This window comes from Ammospiza nelsoni, chromosome 15, assembly GCF_027579445.1.
Source record: "Ammospiza nelsoni isolate bAmmNel1 chromosome 15, bAmmNel1.pri, whole genome shotgun sequence".
NCBI lineage: Eukaryota > Metazoa > Chordata > Aves > Passeriformes > Passerellidae > Ammospiza > Ammospiza nelsoni.
In genome coordinates this window covers 14,211,385-14,224,300 of record NC_080647.1, presented here as the reverse complement: position 1 = coordinate 14,224,300, position 12,916 = coordinate 14,211,385, and positions in this window count along the sequence as shown.

Below are 12,916 nucleotides of genomic sequence, written 5' to 3'. Positions count from 1 at the left end.
TCTGGAGCTGCAGTTGTTTGCTTTGTTTCCATTTTTTCCCCTATTCTCAGTAAAATAATCATGTTTGTTCCTAGAAGCAGGGAAGAAAAAAAGAACTCCTTTTCCACAGTAGCTTACAAAGTGTATTCAACTCAGATTTCCTTCACATTAATACCCCTTAGCTACTCCAAGTGCTTTCTGTTTGTGCATGAAATAGTTCATACTGGAATCTTCTCACTTTTGAGTAATTGAGTGCAATATCTTCTAATGATATTAGAACCACAATGCAATAAAATATAAAAGGATGCTGTCACTAGCTGATTCAGTTACATTTTTCACATCAAATGTTAACAGCAGAGACTGTGGAATGTGTAATATTATGGTCTCCAATTCTTATAAATTGGCGAGCATGGATCAGGCCTAGCAGGAGCCTCAGAGCCATCTGGCTGGAGCTGGAGATCTCTCCAGAGAGCAAACCAAGTGTCAGAGTGCATCTTTCTGTAAGCTGGAGTGAAGCAACCATAACTGTTTCAAGGCTTGTGGTTTGGAAATAACCACAGTGAACCTGCAGAGAGCACTGTGATTTGAAATTCAGGATTTCTGAGATTACTCCCCCTTTAACTGCACTGACATGGAAGGGATCCATGGGCAGAACCAAGCCCTTAACCCTGAGATGTGAAACTATCACCAGCTGCATTTTTGAAGAGCTTCACTGGAGAAACTCACTGGAGTGAGTTAAGAAGCTCTGTGGAGTGGTAAAAGGATCATCACAGAAATGAAGAGTCATTGTCTGTAGCAAGAACTCAAATTTTGCAGTAACCTTTACCCACAGAAAGTCTCTTTGTAATTAGTGGAAGATCTTTTGTCAGTGGGAAGCTGGGTAATGGATACTGAGCCTTTCTTGGCTGAAGAGATAATGAAATACCTTTGAGGATACAGGGCTGGATCTGAGGATGCAGAGCAGCAGAAAAGTATAATTAATAGAGGAAATTTCATTCTTTGTAGCACAAAGATTGTCATCTTTGAAGAGGATATTACAAGACCTTGCTTATTCTGGTATTCCCAAAATAGCCTCAGCTCTTATGGTAAAATTCCTACTGTGGAAATGCAACAGGAGATTTGTGTTTTACCATTTCTATAAAAGCGCAATATATCTAGCCACTAAGGTAACAACCTGACTGGCATGAGACAGAGGAATGTCACTGATGTGTAAGAGCAGAGCACTGGAAAGTCTTGTATAAAATTCACAATCCAGTTCTCAGTCTAAGAAGTCATTAATAATAGCAGTAGTCAATGAAGGGGTAGAAGAATCTCTTAGAAGAGAAGGCTGCTGAAGCCTTTTGCAGGGGAGTAATGAGCTAGTTTCCAGGCCAGGTGGATCAGTCAGATTCTGGCAGAAGGGTCTATCCCCACTGTGTTGGCTTTGGGGTGGTGTCCATGGCAGAATATTTTACATTTCTTTTAGAAATGGTAGCAAAGGAAGTCAGTGAGTGGTTGTGTCTCGGGGTCTCTAGCTGCTCACAGTGACCCCAAGAAATGTTTAAAGGTGTCTTTTCCCAGCCTGGCGCTCGAAGGAGGAGTCAGAACTCTTAATTTCTCAGTCTCAAGGCTTATTGTATCTTATCTGTAAAATTCTTTCTCCTGACTAGCTGAGGTCCACTCAGCAGGTCAGACAGAGGCACTCTGCCTGCCCCCGGGGTGGTGTTATCTTTTTATACTAAAAACTACGTGTACAATATTTACAATTACTTTCCAATACCTATCACCCATGTTAGACAGTGAGCTTCAACTCTAAACCAATCTGTAAGTGCCAACATCACAGCAGAAGATGGAGGCCAAGAAGAAAAAGGAGAAAGACAGAATGTGCTCAGATTCCTCCATCTTGCCCCCTGAATCCCCCTTCTAAAAACCCCAAAAATCTACTTTTCACCCCATGATAAATTCACTATCATTCTACTTTAACTTTCGTGGCTTGTAATCCTTCATATAAAGGTTGGTAATTGTTTTTTCCAAGGGCTAAATCAAAGCCACGGGGGTCTTGGGCTCTGTGCCAAGGTCTCTGAGCCCCCTGGGCAGGGGCTGGAGCCATCCAAGGCAGCCAGAGGGATTTCCTGGGTTCCCACAGTTGTGTTTGACTGCCCATCCTTACCAGACAGAATTTTTATAGAGATGTCTCAGAGGATCCCCCATAAACAATGGTCTGAATTCCTTGTCATCATCACATGGTGTTCAGTGCTGCATTGCCACACCAGGGACTGATGCTTCACTTTTGGGATTCTCTGAGCAGGGGAAGGAATTTCTGTGAAGACAGGGTGAAATACTGGTTGCAGGAGGGAGGTCAATTCTTCTGTCATTTCTTTTAGCCTTCAAAGTAAATTAAAATGCACAAACAGCTGGTGCACACCTGCTCCTGGATTTAGGTCCTACTTGCTTCATATCTTCAGCTCAGAAGGCTTTCACTTTTCTATATTTAACTGTTACTTTTCAGTATTTTCTAAATCAATTTGGTTTTCGTGCTTTTGGTGTTATACATGGGATATATAAGCTTTTAAAAAAATTGCTTGTTTACCAGAAAAAAAGAAAAAAGTTTGAAGAGGAAAAAGATAAGCAATTTAAAATATTCTGTATGCCTTATTTATACAAATTGGAAGTGTATGGATATTATATGTATGAAATCTAGAGCTGCTGAGAAAGGGAAATTTCTGTCCCAAGAGAAGTTTCAACATTTTCATGCTGGTTTTTTCTTTGAGTAAAATGATAATCAAAATATTGTTTTGGCTTTCAGAGTAGAATCTTAAAAATTCTAACTTAAAAAACATTTACAGGAAAATATTTGATAAAATTATATGGAATATCAACATACTGATTTTACATAAAATATTCTTTAAATTGCACATGAGAAATTAACTGTGGTGAATTTCAGTCTGCGATGCTTTTTATTATTGCCTTTTAGATGAAACTTCATTACTGTTCCTTAAATAAAACATAAGTAAATTATAAACATCTGGGATGGTTGTGCTCTTCTGGAAGGAATCTAATAATTAATAAATAAAATCATTTATGGTGTAAGTTGTGGGTTTCTCAGGTTGTATAAAATGATTTAATGGCTTGAATTAGCTTTGGTAGACCATTACTGTAAAATCACATTGTTTTGTGACTCATGGCAGTAAAATAGTTCATATATTCTTTGTTGTTTACAATAAAATAAAGTGAGCCACATAAAGGGGAAGGCACAAGAAGAAAAGCCTACAGGTGTACGTGATGAGATGGAATAAACTGGAATATCCACTGCACAAGCTCTTCATTACATTCCAAATGTGAACAAAAGGATCAGTGGCTGCATGGGATATCAAATGTTGGCATTTTGTTCAACATCCAGAGAGACTATGCCACAAACAGCAGCAATCAGCTGTAAAACACCCTGGTGGGTAGATTCTCTTTTTCGGGATGAGAAATAAGGCTTACAACACAATTCACCCAAGGTACTGTTGTAGGCAGTTTGGACTTGCTTGTACATGATGAGATACTAAAAAAAAATAAAATAATAGAGATCGATTGCAGCAGAAAGGAATGGAAGCACAAATGCCAAAAATAGTGTAGTTGTCTGTTCAGACTGAGACTCATTCATCCACAGTCTGGCATATTCTGTGACTGATTTTCAGATGTTAAGAGCATTCTCCTTGAATAGAGGAGGCAAACATCCACATTTTTCTTCTGGAGAACAGGTTAGTGCTCAGGCCTGAAGACTCATAAAGTACCCACTTAAAATTACATCTGTCCAATAGTTTGTGTAAACATATCCTGAATAGTGACAGAGAAAATATTTACCTTGAGATATTCTTACTTAGATGTGGTCTTTGTGTTTTAGCTTCAGGCAGTATGTTTATTCTTAATTCTTAATTTTTAATTAAATTGTCTTAAATAGATTAAACATAAACCAGTTAGATAATTTATTATGTGTGAAGACAGCAGGACGATGAAAAGAGCCCAGAATATGATAAACTAGGAGGATATATCTGCCTTTTACAGCTGAATAAAACTTTTCACCCCTTTTTTCTTAATTTTTCTCTGAGTTGTCTCCAGCTGCATGATTTGTTTCAGGCTGTTTTTATTGCAGAAGACTGCTGTAAATTAGTACCAGGCACCTGAGAATTCATTGGGAGGTGTGCTTATAAATTTTTTTTCTTTTTAAATCAAAAATGTCAACACTTATTGATGTGTTTGGGTCTGCTTTTTTGTTTGGTTGGTTGGTTGTTTTTTTAAATTTGACAACTTTTCTGAATTAGAAGCTTATTTTCAGAAAAAACTCAATATATTATTGTCTAAAAAACCAATAATAAAATCTGCCGGTATTTTAGTGTAATAAAATATAATATTGCAATAAAATGGTGCTGGAGTCAAGAGGCATCTTTTTTGGAGCTGGTTGTCCCGTGTGCTCTGTGCCTACGTTCAGAGTCTCTGTGCATGTGCAAGTTTAGCAGGAGTTCAGAGTTCTGTGTCATTGCTTTCTCCCTCCATGGGAAGCCAAGGTCTGGGGCTCTGAACATCTGCTGCTGTGCAGGAGAGTGACAGTGCTGGTGTCAGAGTGTGGCACTGCTGCTGGAGCTGGGGACAGCTCCCTCCTCCTCCAGCATATGGCAAGATGTGTTCTCATCAGTCATCACCTGCCAATCTGTGCCCACTCTGAATGGCAATGAGGGGCTGAGGGTGGGCAGTGGGAACTGCCCTTGGATACAGAGAGCTCCTCACGACCATCACACACAAGGTTCAACAAAGATCAGCTGAAAGGAGCTGCTCCCAGAAGTCCACATTGCACATTTAGTGCTAATTTCTGCAGGCAATTGGAAACCTTCTAGCATTTCTGCCAGTTTCTGTGCACAGTTTGGTTCTGCCACTGTGAGGGGCATGTTTAAGTGACTGGTAGCAGGCCAGGATTGTGTCCATGAAACATGGAATAGAAACTCTCAGTTGAATGAACTCTGTATTGGAAAAACCCACTAGATTTTACTTTAATAATGGAAAAGGAGCAATGTTCTATCTCTGGATAATACTTAAACTTGTATAGAAACAGATGAAATATACTGATAATTGTTCCCAATTGATGAGAGAGAAGATGATGGATAAAACCTGAATATCCTCTTCAAATACTTTATCTGAGCTGTTATGACTGCAAATAAATATGAGATACTCACAAAGTGAAATTGTTTCAAGGTTATATGACAGCACTAATGGCTCTTCACATTGCTTTGTTTTTCCTTTCAAGACTGAACAGTGTGTACACTTTTGTGTATTTCTTTAAATCAATGCGGTTGAAATTATGTGAGCATTTGCCATAATATAATTGACTGTATCTCACTGGGGCTCATGTTTGGGCGCTCTGCTAGATGTTAAATTGGAAGAAATGTGAAACAGGTCCAGAACTTGAAAAGAGCTCTAATCTCTACTCCGTTCCTTTTTTTTTTTTTTTTTAATAATCAAGACATAGGTTTGAATACATGTCAACAGACCTGATACAAGATTTTCCTCAGGTGTGCATGAAAATCTTGTCCTAAGAGAACAAATCCAGCTCCTGTCAGAATGGATAGCAAGCATTCCATCACCATTAATTACTTCTGGATTGGACCCTAAACAGTTTCCAAGTGTGCTCATCTAAAGTTCTACAGAGAACCCTTTTACTAGAAAAATCCGTACTTGGACAGGTGATGTCAACCTTTGTGTTAAAGATCAGCCCAGTGGGGATAAAATATAAATATAAAACTTGTTGCAATATTGGGTTTTCTTTTGCTGTTGCTTGACTGGAGAACACACTCAAGTTAACTGCTTTCCTTTTGATCATGGACACTATTCCTGCATTAAATCAATTGCTGTTCTTTTGTGCATACTCCATGACATTGAAATTTGCTCCTCAAACTATTCTAATGTTTAATGCTTAAATTAGTCTGCTCTGTTTAAATGCTTTTGGCTTGGTGTGTTTGGCTTTGTACTCAGGAAATGATTTTGCAGTAAAAATGAAGGACAGTAGAACAATTCCAGAAAAATCCTGATACAATCCTGACTTTTAATTTTATATTAGTATTTTACGCAATTTTACTAGGAATTTTTTTATAGTCCTAATGGTAATTCTGGTATTTCAGAAGAATATTCCCCATGGAAGAGTAAGTTTTACAGTATTATATAAAACTCGAGGAATCGGTTTGAATAGAATTAGGGCAGCAAAGATCTGTAAAGAAAAGTTCACAGAAAGGTGATGCCTTAGGGAATGAAGTTCCCACACGTTTTCTTGGTTTCAGCTCTGGTTAAAAATGTCCTCTGGCTTCAGTACCTTTCCAGTGATCCCTCAGCTGGGATAACATATGGAACCTGTTGCTGAGGTTAGACCTGAGTTTGTAATGATTCACCTTTTTTAAATTTTTTTTATTTTTGTTGTCCCCAGGACAAACAAACAGGAGGTGAAATAGAGGTAAGAATTGGTATTTAAAGATGTAGGGAAGGGGAACTGCATGTATTGAAACAAAAGAACTCAGGATAAATGACCACACTGAATTTTGCTTTCCGCCCCCCTCCTCTTTGCTTATTACATTGGTATCCATTTTCCATTTTGAAGGACTTTTTAGCAAATCAGGCTTTCCTGTGTCAGCTCCAGAGGGCAAAGAGTAGCTGCACATATTACAAGTGAAGGTGCCTGCTGGAGTCCAGAGTGCCTTGGTCTCATTTTACATGGCTGTGCTCCGTTGGGAAAGGGTAAATTGAAGCTATATTAGAAGCAGGTTCTGGAAACTCTCTTTAACATAGAAGAGCAGTTTAAGTTAGCCAAGTCTTTCAATGCTGCCAGAAGAGGAAATCCCATCCCCACTTGCTCATTCCAGCCACCGCTTTTTGTTTACACAAGTGTGATCCATGTAATAATTTAAAAACCCCAGAGTCTGGAAACCAATGTGTGTATTTATTTTGCCAGGTGAGTTGTAACTGGGATCAGCTCCCTGAGCAGCTACCTGAGCACTTTTTCTGGCTGAAGGGATGGTTTTGTGAGGATATAGGGGGCTTTGAGCAGCACCATTGGCTTAGAGCAGCTTTCAGTGCTCAGGGAACTGTGAATGCACTTCTCATGGAAAGACTGGCAGCTTGCTTTAGCACTAGGGAGCAAATGGAGAAAAGTTTACCTTAGCCTGAAATTTGGTCTCACTATACCTCTTGCATTTGTAAATCAGTGCTACAGAGATTAGTGCATGCATCACCAGCCCACAAAGAAGATATAGGAGTGTGTTCTCTCTGCCAAGCACTGAGTTTTGTGCTGCTTCCATTAACTGAGTTAAAAATACAGCCCAAAGCATGAATCCAGGATAAATACCAGATGCAGAAAGTAAAAGATGTGCTTCAGTCTATCTTTCATCTGGACATCTGCAGTTCCCCGACTCTTTCCCAGCTTGTTTCTGTTAACCTGGCTTTATATCACACGCAGATTCTTTTGTGCTTTATCACTGATGCTCCCTCTGGGTCAGCCTGTCCCTGCCTGTGCTGAGAGCACAGTCTGTGTGTTGGGATGTGTCTGCAGTTCCTGCTTCTCCCTGGGACTATTTCCTCTGTTCACTCTGTGAAATTATGTATACATTTAAAGGATGAGAGCTATTTGGAATTATGTCTTGAGTTTGCATCCTTGTGTCACACACAATGAAGATAGTGAATAGATGAACCTGCTTTCCTGGTTCTCACATTTATTAGTCATCTACAATTAAAGAATGCTAATCTGATGGGGCAAGTGGTCAGCTCCAGTGGCACATTTCCAATTTCTCTCACCTCATTATATTACTGCAAGGGGAAAGCAGTCCAGTTCTTTTCATACTATTATATACTTCAAAGAATTCATTCTTGCCTGGGCTGAGACTTTGTCTGACAAGTTTCAGTGCCACTCGAGTACTCTATGCTTGAGCTATAAACCAAGGAAGGGAATAAAGAATTTTCATAATAGAAATGCCTCACACCACATTCATTGTATCAGCATGAACTGTGGCACTACAATCAAGGTTGTTTTAATTTGACTAAAAATGAATAGATTACTGTGAATCAATTGCAATCTAATAAAGGTCTTATTGTAAAACCCACTGATAAAATGGAGTGGAATTTTTCTGAACTGTGCTCCTGGGAGTGAGATTTCAAAAGAATTAAATGCTGCCTTTTCTAAATCTTTGATCAGTGATTCTAATGGAAATACAGGCACACCTATCTCCCAGTGTTTCTACTTTTCATTAAACTGTTACCAGATTATTACTAAAAGAAACTTCTCTTCCTTAAAGCTTTATTCTGAGAGGAATTGAGCTGCTCCTGGGCAGAGTTGTGTTCTCTGAAGTGCTATTGTCTGTATAGGAAGATGAGGGTGCTTAGCAATTCACAGGATTTGGCTCATGAGCAGAGAAGTGGAAGGGAGGTTAAGATGTGTGAGAGAGGAGTGCTTCATCCCAGTCTTAAGCAGTTGTTTTCAGGTGGACTCTGACACCAGCCCTTCTCTGCACTGTCCCAAAATGTTGTCCAAATATCTGTGTTTTGACTAAATGCCTCAATTTTTCATTACTAAAATTAGGAGAGAATAAGAATCAAAGCTCGTTTTAGTGAAAACACTTTTACTCAGATTAATGGTAATCTGAGCCCCAGATTGTTGCAGGATTTCCTTGGTAAAAGACCACATGCTGAAGGTTCAGTTACAAGTAATCAAACCTTGTCTGTGTGTTTGATCTTCCCAGAAGGAATCCAATATAAACTTTATAAACTCACGCATGATCATAAAAAATGTAAAACGCCTTTGAATTTTCAGGAATTATTCTGTTATCCCACAGATTTTTATTTATGTTGCTAGATAAGAGTTCAAAATTTCTATTTCATGACTAGAAATATGAAGTCTGTTTTCTTAGAACTTTAGACACACATTTTGACAGCTTTTCCATGTTGCTGAATGTATTGATTCTGAAAGTTTTGTAAGTGGCTGTTTGACTAAGCATTTGTGCCATCAAAGCTATATTTGTCCTTTGCTATTTTGAAGCAAAAAATTTCAAATGGAAAGAAAATCGGCATGTATAAAAGTATCAGGGATATTCATAGATAGAATTAATAATGATGACAGATTTTGAAAGCATTTTGACTTCTACTTGCAGATGTTAACCAACTTTAAACTGTCAGAGTTCAGGCAAAGAACCGTGTGAGTTGTCTTGATTAGTTCCCCTTTGCTGCTACAGATTTTTTTCTGTCTTCTTTTGAAGGAGTCAGCACTGAAAACTGTCAGATGCAAAGTATTGGACTATATGCAAGATAGTTTATACCTATGATCCCAGAGGATTTTTCTAATTTGCAATTCTCATATATTTCTTTTTTGCTTTTTTTCCCCAGCCTCAGTCACACTGTCAAGGAGGAGAAATAACTCTCTGTGATTTACCCCACCAAATATGTCAGAAATTGTGAAAAATGACTGGTCCTATAGTCAGTGATCAAAGAAAAGGAAAGAGAAGGAAAATTATATACCCAGACTATCTGGCAAACACTTATTGATAGGAAATGCATTTGTTGAACTTAGGAACATTTTATGAATGATTCATAAACAGGATCATGGTAGATTTTGCAGCAAGTAGAATCAGTAGCAAATAAGTTTAAAAGCCTTGAAAAACCAATGTTTTAAATTGTCAGATTATTCACTTAACTGAGGCTCTATAATTAATAAATTAATAATCACTAAATTCAGACAATCATATTCATCTGAATTGCTTTGAACAAATTGTAGCTTTATTATCTACACAGTGAGGCAGGATGCTAAGGAATAAGATTTTCTTCTCTTTGCCTTTGATTTAGAAATATTCAGTTATGTTTTGCTCAGGTATTTTGTCATTTCTGACTTCTGACCCCAATCAGAGCCTAAGGAATAAAAGGTACAAGAAAATGCAATCAAATTTAAATTTACTTACGACTTAGCCAAATAAAGATAGGAACATTTTTATTTTAAATGAACATGCTTGCTTATCTCCAGTCTATAGCATCCTTTGATGACAGATTTTGGTGTCATTTGCTACAAGTGCTGTTCCTGTTTTAGCTTCACCCTGTTTCAAGCTGAGCATATGCAATAGTGGCCACAGGGCTGGGGCCAGTGTCATTCCTCCCCGCAGCTCTGGAGGTATTCCACTTTCCCAGCTGCTCTGGGAATACTGCACAGGATGCTGCCAACCTCCCCAGCTCTGGGAAAACCTTGTCATTCCAGATCTCTGCTGATTATCGCAGAGTACCAAGGTGTTTAAAAAGATAATAATGAAATGTTCGGTTTTTCTTAATAATAAAATTATTTATTATTTATCCATAATAGCTGCTCATTTCAAACACTTCTTATTCATTGAGAAAGCTTCATCACTAATAGATGCTGTATGGATTTTTAATTTTCTCCTGTAAATGTTATGTGATGCCTGTCAATTACCATTTTGGTCTAAGGCTTTAGGAATTAGATCAGCCTCATTAAAGTAGAACAAAGCAATTTCAAAGTAAACTGAGTATTTTGTGCTGAGCAACCAAAAAACAAAAAGATACACTAATCTAAAATTGCCACTTTCATATTGATCAGCCAGGCTTTTTTTCCTTGAAATGCTCTATAATGAATTTCCACTCAAATTAGGCATGGACACAGCAACTGCTTGAAGATGTTAATGGCCAACAGAGCATTTCATGTCAGAGCTTGACCTTGACACTTGCATCTAGCTTTGTGTTCCAGCTCCCCAGCAATCTTACATTTTAGGATATTTAAATTTTGGTCCCTTCTAGGGGCTTCTTTCACATTAATGATAAAAATGTAAATGCATTACTGAACATATGTGAAAGTCCATGGGAGCAGAATAGATTCTGTTTTAAATGTGGACATTATTAAAGTTAATCACGTATTAACATTTTATTGAATAAAGATGGATTTAACTGTTGCTTAGATATTTCCCCGAGTCAATGATTTGTGTTGGTCCTTTACCATGTATGGCCATCTGTGAGTTTTAGATGTAAATCTGAAGCCTGTGAGTCTTTGGGACAGAACAGATATGTGTTGTGGGCTTTAAGATTCAATGTGAAAGCTTTAGAATAATGTTGTTAACAATGTTTGCAAAATAACTGCAGGAGCTATATATTCTGTCTAGTCCAGATGGATAAAATCCCTAAGGGACATTTGTTTTTATGGCCTCTAACTTATTATTTTAATGCTTAACTTTTATGAGGCAAACTCATTATTTTTTAGCAGTCGTTTACTATCTCTTAAATGCAGTGAAAGGCAAAAGAGGACTACAAATTTCTTATATTTAAAGCTACTGAACCAAATTTCAACAATTACCATAGACCTTGTGCATTTCTTAAATAAAAATAAGGGTAGCTGTCTCTTGACCAAGGCTTTTACCCTCTGAATAAAACTCAGACATTATATTGAAGGCTTTGTCTCATTATTGACTCGGTGATGGTTGGTGTTAGTGTTCCATCAGGCTGTGTTTGATCACAAATCAGTGAGATTTGCTCTGAGTTCAGCCCAATACATGCAGAGTAGTCTGTGTTTTAGAGCTGATAAAAAAATCTGAAGCTGGACACAGAACCTTTAGAACAGGATTGATGTGATCTCAGGAAATCACTGGTTTCCTTTACTAATCCCAGACAGATTCAGCTTTACCTGAATAATATTTGACAGCCACTTGTCCAGCCTGTTTTTAAAATAGCCTGGTGGTGCAGAATCCCCATCTTCTCTTAACAGCTGTTTTAGCTCTTGATTCTCTTGTCATTCAGCATGTTTATAATGTATAGGATAAACCTCCATTGTGGTAACTTAAATCCATTACTTTTTGTCCTGGAGAACACATTGGTGCTTTCCTCTCTTTGCCAAACTCTTGGTGACATCAGCTGTCATTTGAAATAAATACTCATTTCCTCCCTTGGTCTTCTTTCAGCTAAAAGCATTACTTTCCATCTTTCTTCATAGTCTTTTTTGGCAATATCTTGGCTTCTGCTTTTTTTTGAACTTTCTTAGTTGGCAAGCTTTCCAGCCCTAATGTTGCGCTCAAATCTGATGTAGTACTCCAGCTGAGCCCACTGATGTAGCAAACTTCAGGTATTGTATGTAAAACATCTCCTGGTGGGTTATGGCCCTGTGGTTACCGTTCCATTCTTGGGCCATTAATTCTCAGATCACCTTCTGTAGAACCATTTCTGTCTTGTAGGCAGGTGTCACCTTGTGGTACACATTGAATTACTCATTATTTTACTGATTCTACTACATCCTTTCATTCAATTCCTGTCCTCTAAAGTGCTTGCCATCCCTCTCTAATTGTTATCACCTTCATAATTAAGTGCTTTCCATCCTGCCATCTAAATCATCAATAATGAACTTTGGTGTCTAGAGTACAGGATGGATTTAGGTCAGCAGAGCTCTGCTAATGGGAAAGTTGAACGAGTTTGTGGGATCCAGTTTTCTTCTAAAGTAGTTAATTTGTTCCACTTTTGTTATTTCCTTGTGGAGGAAAAATGTTCAGTGTTGTGAGAACTGGCCTGGCCTGGTAATTCTCATGGCACAATGCAGACAAGAGGAAGGACGTGTTTTGGGCTGACTAGAATGGAACTGTTCCTGTTCCTTATGAATGTGGAACAGATCTTGGAGGGTTGGCAGGGTCAATATTGACCAAAAAACAGGAGGATCTGAACGAGAACAATTGGGTTTCTCAGATCTGTTAATATTAGAAAATTGATCATTTCTGAACCAATTCTATTATGGAACCAATCCACAGCTCCACTGTCTGTTTGCATGTGCAGTACAGACACTATTATGTTTTCTCAATACTTTAAAAATGTATCTGAAATCCTTTCAATATTTCCCTTTCTCATCTTGATACAGGATTCCTTGGAGAATGTATATTATGTCACTAAGATGCTGTTTAAAACAGATTCATAGCAC